This window comes from Ambystoma mexicanum, chromosome 12, assembly GCF_040938575.1.
Source record: "Ambystoma mexicanum isolate Mex_15411 chromosome 12, UKY_AmexF1_1, whole genome shotgun sequence".
NCBI classification, from domain to species: Eukaryota; Metazoa; Chordata; class Amphibia; order Caudata; family Ambystomatidae; genus Ambystoma; species Ambystoma mexicanum.
The window spans coordinates 108,473,917-108,491,955 of NC_090936.1; the positions used below are offsets into that span (position 1 = coordinate 108,473,917).

Here is an 18,039-nt window from a genome sequence, read left to right on the forward strand (position 1 = left end):
TTAGAAACATGATTGTTATTATTATTATTTTTTTCTCTTTATCATTTTCCACACTCTCGGGCTGTAATGAGGAGGCAATCTGTTTAGGGGTAGGGACCAATAACAGTGCTTGGCTTTCACTAGACAATTGTGCTACATCTATATGGTCGTCCTCAATAACTATAGGAGATTCATTCTCAGTTATTGGGTTGACCCTATCAACATTATTGAGGTCTTTACGCTTTTTAGAAAGAACTAAGGCTTCCTTTTGTCGTTTGGCTTTACGTTTAAGGGTACGTAAGTGCAGTTTTTTTAAACGACGGGACATGAAACCAGTTGACCCATGGTCCTCTTTATCTAAAGACTGGTTCTGTTCCAACTGATTCATAACCTTTAAGAGCGTTGATGGATTATCTGGGGAATCTGAAACAATAATCCCCAAAGTGTTCACAGGTTCAGAGGATGGCTGGGGGAAGTTTCAGTTCCTCAATAGTAAGCCTCAAAGCTTTTAATTCATCGCTAATGCAGCATGTGCAATTACTAGTGTCTTTAATATTAATTTCCATTTCATTAGTAGAGGGGCGAGGGACAGTGGTATTTTGATATTCGTTGAATTACTTTGCATGCTTTTTTCACAGAGGACCATTATTTGCGGGGTAGTAGCCTCTTTATTCAATGATTGCTTTGGTGTCATGAGGGATTCCCATCCTAATATGAATCCTTCTATTCTGTCCATTTTCGACAAAATTTGCTTCATAGACTGTTTAATTTCTCTTACTTCAAGATTTGATAAGTCGTGACCCTTATCAAGAAGGTCAAGGGTCCCTAATTACCACTGGGAAGGTTGGAGGTTGAGAGCCTTCTAGATTATCAATGGACAGATTATTTATAGAGGACTCTTGAAGATTATTGTTCATCAAGGGCTGGTTTAGTTCTGGTGAATAATCGAGTTGTTCTGGGATATTTTCTTTGTTAATATCCTCAAACAACAAGCAGTTATTAACCTTGTTACAGGGAAGAGATTGCCGACGGAATGAAGAGGGGCCAATAGTGTGAGGCATTAAGTGCGAATCCCTCTCGTAAGTCCGTGATATTAATGGAGTTAACATTCCTATGGATCAGCAAACCCGCCTGTCTAAATCAACTATAGGTTCAAGACCTGATTGGTGATGGTCATTCACAATGGAACAGGTTTTTAGGGAATTAATTCGTAATTTATTGGAAATTCCATGTTCAGCTATATTCATGGCAATATGTTTTCACCATGCACATTAGAGGGTTGAAAGGCGGGATCATGTAATGGACCAAAGGTGTCAGCATTCAGAGAAGCGTGCACTTGTGCCATGTGAACGGGTAGTGCCGCTAAGCGGTTGTTTTGGGTTTCCAGCATGGACCCCTCAAAAAGCAAGGGATCTATAGAGGAGGAGTTGCCAGAGCAGACTGTTGAGTCAATAGTAGTACATGTCAGACTCGGCGGAATAGTATCAGCGCAGCGACCGCTGTGTAAGCCGCTGGCCATTTCACTCAGAAACAAAGTTGACTATATTAGGTAAGTGCAGCGGCTGATCTATGTAGATTTTAAGGCAAATTTAAGACCAATTATGGAGAGGATTTTCGAAAAGACAAAGTTAGTCAAAAGAAGAGAGTCCCCCTGCTCACCCTCTCGGCAAAACGGCACTACAGTGCACTTCCGCAGGGCAATAAGCGGAACAGTGGACTGGGCAAAAGAGAAATTGAAAAGTACAAAGTATTACGCTTCTTTAACCAAAACATCAAAAAGTAAACTAATTTGGCTACACTCAACGCACACCCAAACACCTCAACACCTGACACTTGCAGGCACTTGATTTGTGCGCAGATGTGCGTGGCCTGCAGGTTAAGTTGGGTTCTGGGAGGTTGGGGGGGTGGGGTTAGCAGCCATACAGTTTTTTGGGGAATGGAAGTTCAATGAACAACGCAGTCGATAGCGTTTCGCTGCAGTAGCAGTGGCAACTTCTTCTTGTGCATACAGCGATTCCAGGCGCTGGGAAGAAAAATGAAGGTGGGAAACAAACAGCGAGCTTCCTCAACATCAACACCTGACACTTGCAGGTACGCCTGCAAGTGTCCGGTGTTAGTACTCTTATGACTCACAAAGGTATGCTGCCCAGGAATATCAGTCTGAACACAGACATTTAGCCCTCATTCCTGTAATATATATATATATATATATATATATATATATATATATATATATATTCAGAGGCTTGTGGAATCTGCTTAGATCACATGCTGTGCATAGGCCGACATCTAGTGGAAGCTGCAGAGTATTAGTTTGTTTTTCGAAACTCGAAAATGGGCGTCGACACAGGGCGTGCCAGTAATACTATCCCTAGAGTGACGTCCACTGTACCCATGATCCCTCACGCGTGTAGGACCCTCAGATTGTTTTTTTCCACCATACTTGACGGAAGCATTCTGTGAAGTTCCCTGGCTTTCAGCCACATTTTGCTAAATATCATAATATTTCCCCGTTTCTTCCACTCCCACGTCGAGTCAGCGAAGCTCGATGCCGGCCCCGAGAAGAAACAGTCGAGATATGCACGACGGACCTTGGGCCTCGGAAGATCTCTGGCCTCGGCCCAGGCCTTAGAAGGCCTCTGCCCTGCAAGTAGGGAGAGTGGAAACATACTCTACACTTTTATTTATATAAAATAAATATATATATATATTTCCTACACAAACTTGCCCGCTGCCACAGGGTGCATATGGAGGGTACCCCTTTCAAATTCTGCCCCAAGTGCAACCGCAAGTATCCTTGGGTTGACAAACACGCCACCTGTAACCTCTGCTTGCCGAGGTACCACCCCGAGGCGAACTGTAGAGCGTGTAGCCGGTTCAAGGCTAAGACACTAACGGACCGCTCGACCAAACGTTGGGCCCACCACGCCAAGCAACGCAAGGCCATGGAAGCGGAGGGCACCTTCAGTGATGGCAGCGACGCCGTACTTTCGGACGGCGAGGGCAACGAGGCGTCGAAAGACGGCCAAGCGCAAGTCCCTGACCTCAGAAGGCTGTCCGGCAGGGCAGTTATGGGGAAGACACAAGTCGACATGAGTGCTACCCACACCACTTCCATACCTAAACACTCGAAGTCCAACCGAGACTCGACGCGCGGGTCGAGTTCTCGGAAAGAGGCACACAAAGAGCGGTCCACCGAATCGGTGTCCTCTGGGTGTTCTCGGTCAAGATCGCCTCACGACACCAGCCAACCATCCACAGTTGCCAAAAGTGCCTCACTCACCAAAGTCATAGAGGTACGCTCGTCAGAAGACTAAGCCGACCGCCAGCCCCAGGCCGCTCACCAGAAGTCTGCATCAGCAGACCGTTCGGCGGCTGCTTCCGAATCCCGATGCCCTTACTCTAAGGAAAGGGACACTACCCCCGAATCTCGACGCCAGGCGTCGAAAGGCTCTGAGAGGGTGAAAACTCCAGGGAAACGCACTTCCACTCATGGGGAAGGGGGGAAACAGCAGAGGAAACCATTTCACCCTTCTTCTGCACCACAGTTACATAAAGACAGTTCTAAGTCTTCTGATAAACAGCTAGCAAAGACCCCTGCACAAGCCCATAGGTCCAGTCAAGTCATCGAAGGGGAACCCTCTCAAGAAAGGGTCATTCCCAGCTCCAAGAAATGGACCAGTGAGGATATAGAGAGGGTTATGTCTAGAATGTCTTCCCTAGCGGACTTCTACTCCAAGAACCCAGAACACTTCTTCACCTATAACCCTGACGGTGCTACTCCCTCACGGTCTAGGGACCCGCAGCCCCTGGTAAGAAACCTCGGTTTGAGACCCCAATGCAAGGTCGGTCTTCAGACCCTTTTTACATCCAGCCTTACACCCAGTATAGTGAGGATCCACTACAGGATGAGGATCCAGACTTGGTAACGTTGGACGACCAAACTGGGGTGGACTATTATGGGGATGACGAGGATCAAGAGGAGGAGGAGGAGGAGGAGGAAGATGACCCAGAAGTCTACAGAATAGACTCCCTGGTAGGCAAAGAACCTCAAGTTACCGACTCTCCAGTCGACAACCAGCCCCTCCTAAATGAGGTCTTGACTAGAGCGGCAGAACACTTCCGCATAGACACTCAGGGGGCACAGGAGGAGAGGGACTTTGCTGAGGAACCAGTAGGAGAAAAGAAACCCATTGCTCAGGCCATTCCAATTCTCAAGTCCATTCAACGGAGAATTGATCCTTCCCTTCTCAATCCTAACCTCACCAGGGCAGTAAACTCCAGAATCGAGTAATTGTTCAGGGCAGCCCAATCGGACCCGCTTTACTTAAGGGGGCAACTGAAGCCTGACTCCCTGGTAATCACTAATACCCGTAAGAGAAGGGAACGCCTCTATCATCATCTGAGGCTCCCCCCGACAAGGAGAGCAAGAAAATCTACGGGTTGGGAAGGAAGGTAGCCTCCACTTCCGCTTACCAGGCAAGGATTGCTAACTCCACCACTCTGCTGGCTAGTTACAACTGCCACCAGTGGGAGCAAGTAGCTGCCCTCATCAACTCCGCACCAGAACCTTTAAAGGGCCAGTTGGCCCAGGTAGCGTTGGAGGGGAGAGCCGTGTCCGGTTGCATCCTTAAGGCAACCTTTGATGCCGCAGATAATGCTGGCAGGCTAATAGCAGAGAGCACGGTCATTAAGAGGCATGCTTGGTTAAGACAGTCGGGGTTTAAACCCAAGACACAAGCATCCTTAATCGACACACCGGTGTAGCCTAATCTAAGGTTTGGCAAAGCGGTAGAGGACGCATTAAAGAATGCCAAAGATGAGTATGAGACTCTGAAATCCCTGGGACAGTTGACCAACAAGCCCCCTAATCAAAGAGGTGGTAATAATTTTCGTCGCCCACGTGGCCAAAATTCACAGAGGCTCCAACTATTCACAGGAACTGGGTACTTCATGGGGTAACAACCAGCAGTCTATCCAGAGTTACAGCAGAGTAAACAAGAGGGGCCGTGGGAAGGGTAGAGGCAGCCCCAGCAGAGGCGGCACGCCTCCTGCTAAACAGTGACGCCGCGCTCAGGGTCCCTTCTCACGCATCCCCAGTAGGGGGACGCATTTCCAACTTCACCCAAGCTTGGGAAGGGATCACATCAGACAGATGGGTGCTGTCCACAGTGTCCGCAGGATACTGCATAGAACTGCTAGAGCATCCCTGAAACCACCCTCCACGTCAAAAAGTACATTCCTTGGACCACCAGAAGATTCTCCTTGAGGAGATCGTCAATCTTCTAGCAAAGGACGTTATAGAACTTGTCCCGGGCAATCAGGTAAACAAGGGTATTTATTCAACTTACTTCCTTGTGCCAAAAAAAGATCTGACCATGCACCCAGTATTAGACGTACACCCTGCAAACAAGTATGTCAAGCCCCAAAAGTTTCGCATGACTACTCTCCAAGAGGTAATCCCCTCCTAAAAAAGGGGGATTACATGGCAACATTGGATATGAAAGATGCCTATTTTCATATTTCCATGTTCCCAGCGCACAGAAGATTCTTGTGTTTCAAGGTGGACAGTCAGCACTACCAGTTAAAGGTGCTGCCCTTCGGTATAGCCTCGGCTCCAAGGGTATTCACCAAGGTACTGGCGGTGGTGGCGGCACACCTGTGCAGGGAGGCAATCTCGGTGTACCCTTACCTGGACGACTGGCTCATCACGGGGGAGACCCCAGTAATTTGCAGGTCAAACATTCAAAGAACTATCGACCTCCTCTTCGAATTGGGTTTCTCCTTAAACGAGAAAAAATAAAGTCTGGTGCCAAGCACCTCCAAACAGTTCTTATGAGCTGTTTTAGACACTCAAGAGGGGTTGGCCTTTCCATCAGAGGAAAGAATTCAGAATCTACTACTGCAAATTCCTTTTTACAAGCCCGGTCGCCAGATAAGGGTGCGCAAAGCGATGCATTTGCTAGGCATGATGGCGTCATGTATTTACCTGGTCCCCCACGCGCGCCTGCGCATGCGACCCATGCAAGAATGGTTGGCGAAACCGTGGTCTCAGGCAAATGGTCAGTGGGAAGATCTAGTGGTCGTTTCGCCAACACTTGTTCAAAGTCTTCACTGGTGGACAAGAGAGAACCTGTCAAAGGGGAAACCTTTCTACGATCCAGAAGTACAGGCTGTAGTCACTACAGACGCATCCCTATCAGGGTGGGGAGCACACCTCCTCCACCACACAGCTCAGGGTCTCTGGTCTCGCACAGTAACCAAGAAGCATATCTATCTGCTAGAGCTTCTGGCAGTATTCTGAGCGCTTCATGCGTTCGAACCCCACCTGTTGAACCTGTCAGTGCAGATCCTGACAGACGGCACAACAGTGATGTTTTACCTAAACAAGCAGGGAGGGACTTGTTTGCCAAATCTGTCCAAGCTTGCCCGGAAAATTTGGTGATGGGCACTCAGACGGAACATTTACCTGTCATTTCAACATGTACCAGGGATCTCAATTCACTAGCGGACGCTTTAAGCAGAGATCCCCCCACAAGAGAACACGAATGGTGTCTACTCAGAGAAGTCATAGAAGACCTCTTCTCACAGTGGGGTTTCCCCACTACAGACCTATTCGCCACGAGCGAAAATAGGCAATGCCCAGAATTCGCATCCAGGTTCCCCCAGCCAGACTCCCAGGGGAACGCCCTGTGGATGAACTGGTCAGGAATGTTTGCCTACGCTTTTCCACCAACCCCTCTCATGAGGAAAGTGGTCAACAAGATGCACAGGGAATCAATGACACTCATCCTAGTTGCTCCCATGAGGGCGAGGCAACCGTGGTTCCCACACCTACGCAGACTAGCGGTGTGCGAACACATCAGGCTCCTGTGCTGGTACAACCTACTGTCCCAGCACCAAGGACAACCAGTGCACCCTCAACTCAACGAACCTGGCAGCATGGCTCCTGAAGTCATAGAGTTTGGACATCTCAACTTAACACAGAGATATATGGACATCCTAAAGGAATCTAGGAAACCTAACACGAGGCTCAGTTACATTGATAAATGGAAAAGATTTGTTATCTGGTGCCAGAATAAGCAAATCAACACAGTTGATTGCACCCCTTCCAATATTGTCACTTACATGCTCCACCTGCTGGATGCAGGCCTGGTATTTAACTCACTAAAGGTACATCTGGCAGCGCTGTCAGCCTACACCACTTCCCACAACAAGGTTTTGTGGTGGAAAGTACCAGTGGTTAAAGCCTTCATGGAAGGGGTAAAGAGTCTCCACCCTCCAATTTCAAATCCACCACCTGGTTGGGACCTTAATGTGGTGCTTGCTAAGCTCATGGGCCCACCATTTGAACCCATGCATAAAGCCAGTCTCAAACCTGACTTATAAAGCTGCCTTCTTAGTAGCCGTTACATCCATAAGAAGGGTCAGTGAAATTCAGGCTCTGTCAGTGCAGGATCATTTCTTTACTGTTCGTAAGGATAAACTGGTTCTACGAACACAACCTAGGTTCTCACCTCAGTTTATTTCAAAATTCCACGTTAACCAGTCCATCGAGCTTCCGGCCTTCTTCCAAGAACCCAAAAGCTCTGCTGAGGTGAAACTACACACTCTAGATGTACGAAGAGCGGTCTTCTGCTATGTAGACAAAACCAGACTGCTAATGAAAACAGACCAACTGTTTGTCTCCGTAGCTACAGGCAGAGAAGGAGATCGCGTCTCTAAAGGTGCCATCTCCAAATGGATAGTCAATTGTATCCAACTATGTTACTCCCTTTCTGAAAAGACTCTGCCTTTTACGCCAAGAGCCCACTCTACAAGAGGCATTGGGGCCACTCTTGCTTTCATTGCAAATGTACCCCTTGACACCATTTGCAAAGCAACTACGTGGAGCTCTATTCACACTTTTACTCGGCACTACTGCATTGACACTCATTCCAAGACAGATACTCAAGTGGGACAAGCGGTTCTAAGACATCTGTTTGCTCATGACCCTTCTCACATCCCACCTCCTTCTTCTAACACTGCTCGCTAATCTATGCACAGCATGTGATCTAAGCAGATTCCACAAGCCTCAGAAGGGATACATTACTCACCGTAATCGTATTTCTGATGCTTGTATCTGCTTAGACTCACATGCGACCCGCCCTTCCACCCCTCTGAGAGAAGGAGCATGGATGCTTGTAGTCCTATCTTCCTATCTATCTGCTTGGCTAGTCTGTACTCGCGCTACTCCTCATGCTACCTCATGTCAGAAAAAATACAATCGGAGGGTCCTACATGCGTAAGGGATCATGGGTACAGTGGACGTCACACTAGGGATAGTATTATTGGCACGCCCTGTGTCGACGCCCATTTTCGAGTTTCGAAAAACAAACTGTAATACTCTGCAGCTTCCACTAGATGTCGGCCTATGCACAGCATGTGAATCTAAGCAGATACAAGCATCAGAAATACGATTACGGTGAGTAATGTATCCCATATATTTGCCCTTACTTTTAATACACATTACAGCGCATACTGTCTACTACAAACTTCTGAAGACGTCGATGCATGGGTATTGTGCACATAACCATCGTATAGTATTGCAGGAACACCCTGAAAACCACTTCAAAAACAACTTACAACTTTGGTTTGAGGATTTCTGCTTTATAGAGTGATGTATATGATTTGGCCGTGACAGAATTCTTTGCGGTAGTCAATTCGGCTGCAAAGACAATTTTGCCACAGCCAAACTTTAAAAAGTTTCAAAGCCTGGGCCCCCTCCCTTCGCCAAACCCTTTCCACCACTGGTCCCTCAAACTTTTTTTTGTTGCTTTTGTTTTCAAATGCAATTATGCACAGAAATGTGTAGACGCCATAGCCAGCATTGCAACAGAATTATGGTTATTTCTAGTTTCTTTATTTTCAGTAAAGGTTACTTACTGTTTACGGTCTACTAAAATAATACACACACTTGTGTTCTGCCCACATCTCTACAAAATAACTATAGTTGCTCACTGGCAGATTTGTATTTGCCTGAAACTATTGGAGGTAAAAGCACATTTCCACTTTACAATCTGACGTCGGATTGCTTCTTCCGCATGAAGACCTGGGCAGGTATACTGCACTTCTCTCCATTGAAAGGGTCTTTCTCCTGAGAAACGCCACTTTTTTGAAAAAGCAAGCTTAGAAGTCAATGTTTCTAGTGTTCAAAATTCTAAGGTTTGATTGAGCTCCAATCTAATATGAGCTGGAGCAGACACACTAGGGTGCAATTTATTTACTCTCCTCCACATTGAATACACCCCCATGATGATTTTTGTTGTTTGGTTAAACAATATAACCTTTAACAAAATCATATAAGAAAAAACTGTCAATAAAATGTACATAGTCTCAGAGCAGCACTAAAATTAAAATGAACAAAGAAAGCGAGAGGAAAAAAGAAAAATTATTTAGACCTTAAAAAGCCATCAAAGACGTAACATAAGAACATCGTAATTATAAAAACCAGCAATTCCTTAACGCAGCTCAATAACTTCTTTTAAAAAATGTACTGCCGCAACCATCTAGTGGTTACGACCCGAAGAATTCATAAGTTGCCACGCTTTCAATAAGGACCCAACCATAGGGTTGCAGTAAGTGTCCAAAATGAAAACATAAGCCTAGCCTCTGGCAGTTTAGTAGAATGTGACTGTGTTTCCACCTGCTCAGGTACGGAGCAAAACCTGCATATCCTTACTGCTGTAGGCGTTTTGATCCTAGCACCCATTATTTCGTTGGTAGGCAGCAGATTTAGCCTCAGCCACATCACCTGGGCACGCCAAGAGCTACTTGGGGAGTTGCTCAAATATTCTGGCTACGGACACACTGCCCTTCCATCGATTAACAAATGTACGTACAATCGGTGCATTCTCACTTTTTCAATAGCATGGATCCAATCCAATTCCTTGAGTTTCCTCTTCACCTTGGCGGGGTGCTGCAAGATCAATTCCCTAGAGGCTCCACACTCATCACAAATAATGTAACACTGTTTCTCCCATGCATTTAAAGTAGCCCAAGTAGTAGCTTGAGTTCCCACAGATTTGCACACCCTATACTCCTTAATAGAGAAAGGTTTTTTCAAAGAAGATAGAATCTGATGGAGGATAGGCCCAATTCATAGCGGATCACAGCCGCTGGCACTCCATTAGGTAATTGCAGCACTTTCCGCCAAAACAATCCATCCAGGGCATCACAGTCCAAAAGGATTGGAAGCCCCAAGTTTTCACCACTGTATGTTGTTGTTGGTAACATCTTTAATCTGTAAAACTCCTGCGATTCACTGCAGTAGCTTGGGCAGCCAGCATTAACATTTTGGAGGGATAGTGACTCTGCAACTTGATTTTGTTCTGAAGTTGGAACAAACAAAACCCCAAGTATACAAAATTGGGTACTTTTTCCAAAATCTCCCCACTCGCAGTCCAATAGAAATTCTTCTATTTCTGCTTCAGACCTGGCCTAAAGACAAGAATCTTGATTTAGTCGTGTTGTTCATTAGCTTATTTTGATAAGCGTATGCTTCCAATGCCACCAATTTGTGCTGAAGCGCAATCTGAGTGTAGTCAAGCAGGGCAAGGTTGTCAGCATACATCCGATAATCTAGTCGAGAGTTAATCAGGAATAATCATCCTCTTCCCCATCACCTTAAAAAAACAGACTGCTGAGTGGGTGCTGTTGCGCGCAGCAGGATGGGCGCCTTTTATTCAGGCTTCGCAGACAGTGTGAACAGCCTAGCAGAATATCATTCTACTGCTATAAATGCTCTAAAAGCAGTGTCTGCTTTATCCTGAGGTGTGTGGCACCATACCAGCCGATCACTGCCCTCGCCGGTGTAACCGACCCACTGCTGGCCCTGTGTAGGTCCAATGCTGCTGCGTAGGTCTACGAGAGTTGACATGATCGGGCTTTGCCGACCCGCTGAGTAACCTGGTGGCCGGGCTTGGGTGCTATATAGTGTGCCCCCATGATGCCCCCAACTGATGGTGCTCACTGCCGTCGCTGTCTCTCACCCGCTCTTCCCCAGGGGCACCTGCGGTCTCGGCAACCCCAGGCCTCTTCATCGAACTGTCTCGGCGGACTGGGACCAGGCAGCGCTTGCCCCACAACTGGTCCTGCCAGCCTCTACTTAACAGCCGTGCCGGTGTGCGAGCCGATGCCGTCTCTCCCCCCAGGCCACCCGCCCTGGGGCTTGCATCTGTTGGTGCTGCGGTCCCCACAGAGGGTATCGCTTTTAACTAAGAAGAGGGACCAGACTCCTGGAGGCGCGGCGGAATGCGCCTCCCATACCCTGCTTTGCCGTATGTCGGGGAGGCAGCTGCTTCCTTGATATTGCGGCATCGCCAGACCTGCTGCCAGGACCTTGACTTAGGGGCCAGCCCAGAGCCCTCAGCTAAGCACAGTGCCGGTAAGCCCCCACTGGTGGGGACAAATACACTATTGCTTGTTCTAAGCGCCCCGTTTCTGGGCCCCCATATTTAAGCATTGGCTGCTCTCCACCTTCCCGCACGGGGGTACCCAGCTACGGTGGAGCAGCCGCCTTTGTCTCCTTTAGGCTCTGCTGAGTGGACTTGCTCCAACCTTCTTGTAGCCTGATTTAGCCCTGGGCACCAAACCAGCGAGGTGTATCCCTGCCCCCTGGGACGGGCTGCCTGGTGGCGGTGTAGGTGTCTCAGCCCTCCCTGCTGACCCCTTGCTATCTGCGAGATTCTGTCTGATCCCTGACCTCACACACAGCTTATGATACTGTGGATTGACCCTGTGTGTTGTGTCGTGGCCCAGCCTGGGGCAGTTGTGGTCTTGTGTTTACCTACCGTTGTGACATTGGGGCAGCCCCCTTGCCTGCCCGTGCTGCTGCTCCCAACAATTGCACCCGGGCAGCTTGTGACTGGTCTTGTACCTGCAGAATTTGCCTGAAAACGCTGGGGGCTTCCCGTTGCTGGCCAGATATACCCGGCTGACAGCTACGGCCCAGGCCCACTTGACACCTGGAGGATCTGGGGCTGGTTTGTCGTCTGTGGGGTGGCTGGACTCTGAGGGCTTGCTGGTCTCCTCGGCGCTGCTGTCACTGTCTACCTGCCTGAGTAACTTGGAGTGAGGCAACCCACCTTACCTCATGTACCACACTTTTGCTACCCTCTTCCATCTCCAGCGGCGGCCACTGCCCGGCCTACCCTCCCGTCTCCCCCTCTGGCCAGTGGCCCAGCCATGACAAAGGGAGGGGGGAAGAAGTTGAGCTCTCTCAATATGTTTGCCAAACTGACCCCCAGGGAGAAGGGGGTAGCGGGAGAGGTTGCACCTGGCCCTTCACAGTCCCAGACTGAGGAACCTTTTGAGCTACAAAGAATTAACTACATGCGGGAGGCGTTCACAACCCTCAATATTAATCTGGACAATATGACTGGCACTAGCAGTGCCATAAAGGCTCGTATAGAGAAGACGGACACCTGCGTTGCTGAGGTGGAGACAAGGGTTGGACCAACTGAAGACGACATTAATACCCTCAGATCTGACTTAACTGCACTCACCAAACGGGTACAGGTCATCAATAAGAAAAATGAGGACTTGCAATCCAGATCACGGCGAAACAACATACGGATCATCGGGGTCTCTGAGGACAATATCACTGGCCCCATGGAACATTTTGTTGAGCGCATCCTCTTCTCCCTGCCCCAAACTTTCGCCCCAATTCGCCATTGAACGTGCACATCGCTCTCTTACCTCAAAGCCTAAACTGTGACCCCCCCCTCCCCCTTGCCCAATAATGGCCAGAGTTCTGAACTTCGGGACAGAGATATGGTGAGAAATCAGGATATCTTTATCCTGATTTCTCACCATACGGCAGGAACCGAAGTCCTTCATGGCAGTGAAAAAGAGACTGTGATCTCGGGGCCAAAAATACAATGCTATTTCCTGCCAAGCTAAGAATTGAACCCACTGACAAGGTCTACTTCTTCATGCTCCCTGCAGAGGCGATGAAATTCCTTGATCAACACTTCCATGGCTAACATTACCTTCTCTATCCATTAACAGCCAACTTTACATTCCGCAGCTGGGGCACCAATGCATATCCTTTCTTCTTACTGTTCCTGCAATGAGCTCCAGTGTTGGTCGCCTTGATCACCACTGCGATTGCTCTACCTGCACACTCGCTACTTTCTGACCTACTGCGCTGCGGACCGGTCTGTACGAAGCAAACAGCCCCCTATATGCTTTGTTGCAAAAGTTGTTGTTTTTTCTGTTACAGGGTATTCACCCCCTGATTGGGAGGAGGGTGAGAGAGGTGGGTCTGCGGGAGGGGTCTATTAGATGTAAAATCCCCGACATGTGTGACCGAGCGATCAAAGGTCTACAGTTCCCAAAACTGTGTGTGATATTGTTCTTTCCATAGGTCTATCCCGAGCTCATGGCTGATCTCCTAATATGGCCAGATCGCGACTGACATGCTGAGGTGGATGAGCTGGAATGTTAGGGGTCTGGGCAATTATGTGAAGATTCGCAAGTTGCAACTTTACACTGAACTACATAGGTTGCATCCTATTCTTGCAAGAAACTCACGTGCTGGCGAAAGGCTGCATAAGATTCGCCAGTAACTGGGGGCACAGCGTTATTAAACACAATACTCCACACCCAAATAGAGGCTTAATGATTCTTATTCACAAATCAGTACACTATGTACCCATTACTACTCTGGTAGACCCCCTGGGGTGCTACTTGCTGATGGCATGGCTTGCTCCTGGGTCTTGATATTGTCATGCTCTACATATATGGGCCTAATGTAGACAACCCTGACTTCTTCACACTAATAGCCGATCACTAGCTGGTATCCCCTGGTCCCGGTCCTCTGGGGTGGCGATTTCAATACTATCGTAGACCTGAACCTGGACAGATCCGGTAACAGAACCCGAGAACTGACCGAGGCGGCCCGGACCATACTTGACAGACAAGCCGAGCTTGGTGTGGAGGATGCCTGGAGACTGTTGCACCCTTACTTTGTGGGTACACGTTTTACTCTTCCGTTCACAACTCCCACTCCAGAATTGATCGCTGGCTTGTCTCAGGTACACTAATAGGCTTGATAGCTGACTCTGGCATACCCCCCTGTCCTGGAGTAACCATCAGACTCCCAGGCGCCCGTGGAGGCTAAAAACACAGCCACTATTAGATCCAGTGTTCAAGACCGAACTCGGGGATTGTGTGTCCGACTATTTCAGAACAAATACTGGCCCAGTGGACTCTCAGGCCACACTGTGGGAGGCCTTCAAGGCCTACGCCTGTGGGATGACCCTCGCCAAGGATTAGGGGTCCAAGGAGTGATCCACCGAAATATTCAAAAGAGTAAGGCCCTCCTTAAACAGCTTGAGGCACGTTATGCGACCGACCCGGCCTCTGCCTCCTTGGGCGAAATCAAGGAAGCACTCAACAGTTTCCGAGTGCATGCAGAGAGGGAACTTAAGTTCCTTGATGACCCACAAATTGCAAGACAATATGGTGAGGATGAACGCCCTGGGAGATTGCTGGCTAGGGTGGTACGTCAGGACGGCGGTGGTCGACACATCCCACTGATTGAGGACTCCATGGGTGACTTAACTCATACGGACTCTGGAGTAAACAAGGTCTTCTGTGCCTTCTACGTGTTACTTTACGCCAATAATGAGGCAGCTGACTCCAAAATAGACACATTGTTTGATTGTCTCCCTCTGTCGGTGCTCTCTGGCGATACCATGGACGCTTTCGATGCCCCGATCGGGCCAGAGGAAATATTACGAGCTATAGTGGCTCTGCCCACTGGCAAGACACCAGGACCGCACAGTTTCGCTATGGATCTTTATAAATGCTTTGGATCCATCCTGGCGACCTGCTTATCTGCCCAATGGGATGAGTCTTGTGCAACGGGGGTGCACCTGCCACGCCACACTCAGGGAAGAGGTTATTATGGTGCTGCTCAAGCCCAACAGACCCGCTACTCAATGTGGTTCATACCGACCCTTATCATTAATCAACAGCGATGTTAACATTTTTGCTAACGTACTCGCCCTTCGACTCGCTCCATACATGGCCCACTTGGTGCACCCGTCCGGTTTTGCCCATGGCCGCTTAACTGCACTCAACCTGCTGAGCTTGTTTAATGTACTGGCCCGGATAGACCCGGGTGCCGAGGCGGTTGCCGCTATGCTAGATGTGCAGAAGGCTTTCGACTCGGTGTCCTGGTGCTTCCTCTGGGCGGTGCTCGTGAAATGTAACTTCGGGCCCCGCTTCATCTCGTGGGTACGGCTGCTTTACACATCATCGGTGGCCAAGGTCTGCACCAATGGCTGACTTTCCATGCCTCTTGACATCTTCAGAGGCACCAGACAGGCTGCCTGCTCTCCCCGCTCATCTTTGCAATCGTCATTGAGCCTCTAGCTGATCTGAAGCGACAAAAACACTTGCGTAGACGTGTCCGTCTCTCCGCCTCCCCGATGCCTCTGCCCGCCGAAATCATCTCTCTATGCGGATGACGCATTTCTTTACATCAGGGACCCAGACAAGAATCTTGCCCACATTATGCAGGATGTTATCCACTTCGGGAGGCTGTCCGGGCTTAGGTTCAACTGCTCCAAATCGGAGTTCTTCCCCCTGACCGACGCCGCCTCAGCGCCGGACGACCTTATGGGGTTTACCTGGGCCCCCAGTGAAATCAAATATCTTGGGGTGGTGGTTACAAGGAATCAGGTATCGCTGTATGATCGGAACTTAGGGTCCTACTTACAGCAGCTTAAACCTAAGCTGAGTACTTGTCGCTTCTTAAGATGATAGTGCTACCGCAACTGCTGTACCTCTTCTTAAACTTCACAATATGGCCCGGGGCTTTGTTGTTCGCGGAACTCAAATCCGTCATAAACAATTTTTTATGGCACTCTGGAGCTGTCAGACTAAAATGGACCACGCTGGCGAGTCCTTATGATCAAGGTGGTCTAGCAGCCCCTGACTTTGAGAAATACTGGATAGCAGCCCAGGCAAATACGTGGCGTATTGGTTTGCTGATGGCCCTCCCCTCCCACATGTCAGAATAAACAATACGCGATGGGACACAGGGATCTTCGGTCCTTGATCCTACCTAGTTATGGAGAGATCGAGGGGTGCCCCCAGCCCAGCAGCCACTACTGCACTGGCCTGGGCCAAATAAGAAAGCTGACCAACAACCCCCACCCATTCCATAGGGACCTGCCGCTGTGGAACTTCTACCCAGGATTCCCCAAAATAAGAGCATTCCGCTGCAGATAGGTGGGCAACCGAGGGTTACTCTATGTTAGGCGATCCTCTGCACACCAGGCCACGAAACATCAGAACACTGCTCACATTCCCCCAACATCTCCTCCCAAGCTTCGAGGCTCAAGTGATTCGGTGAACCCACAGAACCGAAAACTCCGTACCAGTGTACGGGCTCGATTGCAACCCTTTCTGCATTGGCAACTGCCTTGGAGAACGTATAGCAGAAAGGGCGGCCTTACGTCTTCACGCCGGTCACGTGATACACTATGGCGTTCCCCATGTGATCTTGGTGGACGTCACATGATCCAGAGAAGTCACATGACCCGGGGGCGATCAGTATAAAGGTCTGAGAGACAGAACGCTCATTGCTTCTCAGCTGGCTTCGGACACTGTTTGGCGTTACAACTTACTCCTTGTTACCTTGATCACGGAACTCTTTCTCGGACTCCCTCGGACACCCCTTGGTACTTTTGCTTGGAATTGTTTTACCTGTTGCCGGATATTTGGACTGCACCTCGACTTGTCTTTGGATCATCCCTTGGTACCTTGCTGATCTTCTACGCCTTTTTCCCTACTGGGGATTCAAGTCAAGCCCTGACTCCCACAGGTGGCTACTCTTCATCCACGCTAACTGGCGGTTCTACCATTCCAGGGACCGCCGCATCTAATGAGCCTCGAACCTCCCTACTAGGTTACCTGGGTCTCCCTTACATCAGATAGGTAAGACACTTTAGTTACTTTCGTTTACCTCATTGTATTGTGCTTGCCTGGTACTTAACCTCATTCCCTCTTGACAGCAGCATCGGTGTTCCAAGAGGCTCCGTGGATCTGAGAAGACATCTCTCACCTGTGGCCTCAAGGGTCGTACAGCGGGTTTCTATTAGTTCCCCTGTGCGTCACTTGGGGACGGAGGTCTCATCGGTCTACACGACACTCAAGTCAGAACACTCTACCATGAGCGACATGTTTGATATGGGCTCTCTGATTTCATGGTCTGACCTTCCTAAACAACTTGGGGAGCAGTCCTCCCGCTGGCTACAGTATCTCTGGTTCCGTAGGGCATGCAAGAAAACTTGGAGAGAATACCCCACAATACCCCCAGATGAACCACTGTTAGCATGCATAGCAGGCAGTGATATACCAGTGAGAGCGGTATCTGCATTATATAAGCTACTCCAGGCCCAGATCAACAAACCGCTTCTTAAACCATGTGAAGCGTGGGGTAGGGACTTAGGCACCGTCATCACCGATGACTGCTGGGATGCTATGTGTAGGCGGACCCGTGAGGTCTCCCTCAATGCCAGTTTCCTCCTGATTCAATTTAAGGTGTTACAAAGATCCCATTGTACTCCTCCCAGACTACACACTATTTCACAGGACCACTCCCCCTCCACCCCCCCTCTGCCCCAGATGCCACTCCACACTACTCAGGTTATCTCCACATACTTCCTGGAATTACTGGGTATTGGGAGGGGGTTTATACTGCTTTATCCACGATGCTTGAATGTACTATTGACCCGTATCCAATGGCCTGCCTATTTCATGAATTCCCGCCACTTAGCGGAGCCTTCCGTAAGCTTGTCAGTCTATGTATGATCCTTGCTGTACGCTCTATCCTGTTGCTGAGACCTGCCGCCCCCACCATACAGCAATGGCTCTGGAATGTCACCTGGGCTTCTGAGGTCAAGGAGGTTGGATATCCCTACAACCGGTTGGCTGGGCCCCTCCAGATATATGGCCCCCTTTTAGAACTTTCCAAAATATTGCTGCTGGGGCCGATGCTGATCC

At 49.0% G+C, this 18,039-nt stretch overlaps 1 protein-coding gene across 17 annotated transcripts in view; it reads left to right on the plus strand.

Annotated features, from left to right (window-relative positions):
• PPFIBP1 (PPFIA binding protein 1) overlaps nucleotides 1-18,039 on the plus strand; it is a 1,584,927-nt gene that overhangs the window by 475,962 nt on the left and 1,090,926 nt on the right. The gene's annotated exons all lie outside the window — the stretch shown is intronic.